A 622-nucleotide genomic window follows, 5' to 3' on the forward strand; every position below is an offset into this window, starting at 1 on the left:
ATTTCCAAGTCCTCGATTAGCTTCACATACATGTGAGGGAAACCAAGGCACACTGTTTTCTCCTGCCTCTACGTAGGTTTCTACTAAATGTTGGATACTGTTTCATACACGTTTGTTCCATATTTTCCCGAGTTACACTGCCAGAGAAATTATTTTTAACCAGTGAAGATTAGTCTGTTTTGTTTTCCCCTGATCTTTAGTACTGTGCTCCTATATTAGATATAGGTGTTTGAATTTGGCTTGTCTGCCAGCCACACAGGCACACCACCTCCCTCCTGGATCCAAGCGCTCAGACCTTCCTTCCTCAGCCGCGCTGTTCTCCGCTAAAGTGTGATGCCAGTTGCCCGGAGCCTCCTCTCCGCCCACTCCCACAGTTGCCAACACTGGTGACCAAACCCACAACTCCCTTTATCTTCCTGCTCCCCTGGCTCCTTTGCGGTCGTCCTCGCCCTAGAACCCAAATATTTTAACGCCAGGACAGGGAGACGCTCCCCTGCTCGCGTCCTAGAACTTCCCGCTGCTCCAGGCAAAGCCGCCTGGGAGCGTGGGTTCTGCCGCAGCCCCGAATCCTGTCCGCACCTCACACCCAGGTCCGGACCCTCGGAGAGCTCCGCCCCGGCCA

The sequence above is a fragment of the Fukomys damarensis genome, unplaced genomic scaffold (genome assembly GCF_012274545.1).
Source record: "Fukomys damarensis isolate Sample0158 unplaced genomic scaffold, DMR_v1.0_HiC HiC_scaffold_30, whole genome shotgun sequence".
Lineage (NCBI taxonomy): Eukaryota > Metazoa > Chordata > Mammalia > Rodentia > Bathyergidae > Fukomys > Fukomys damarensis.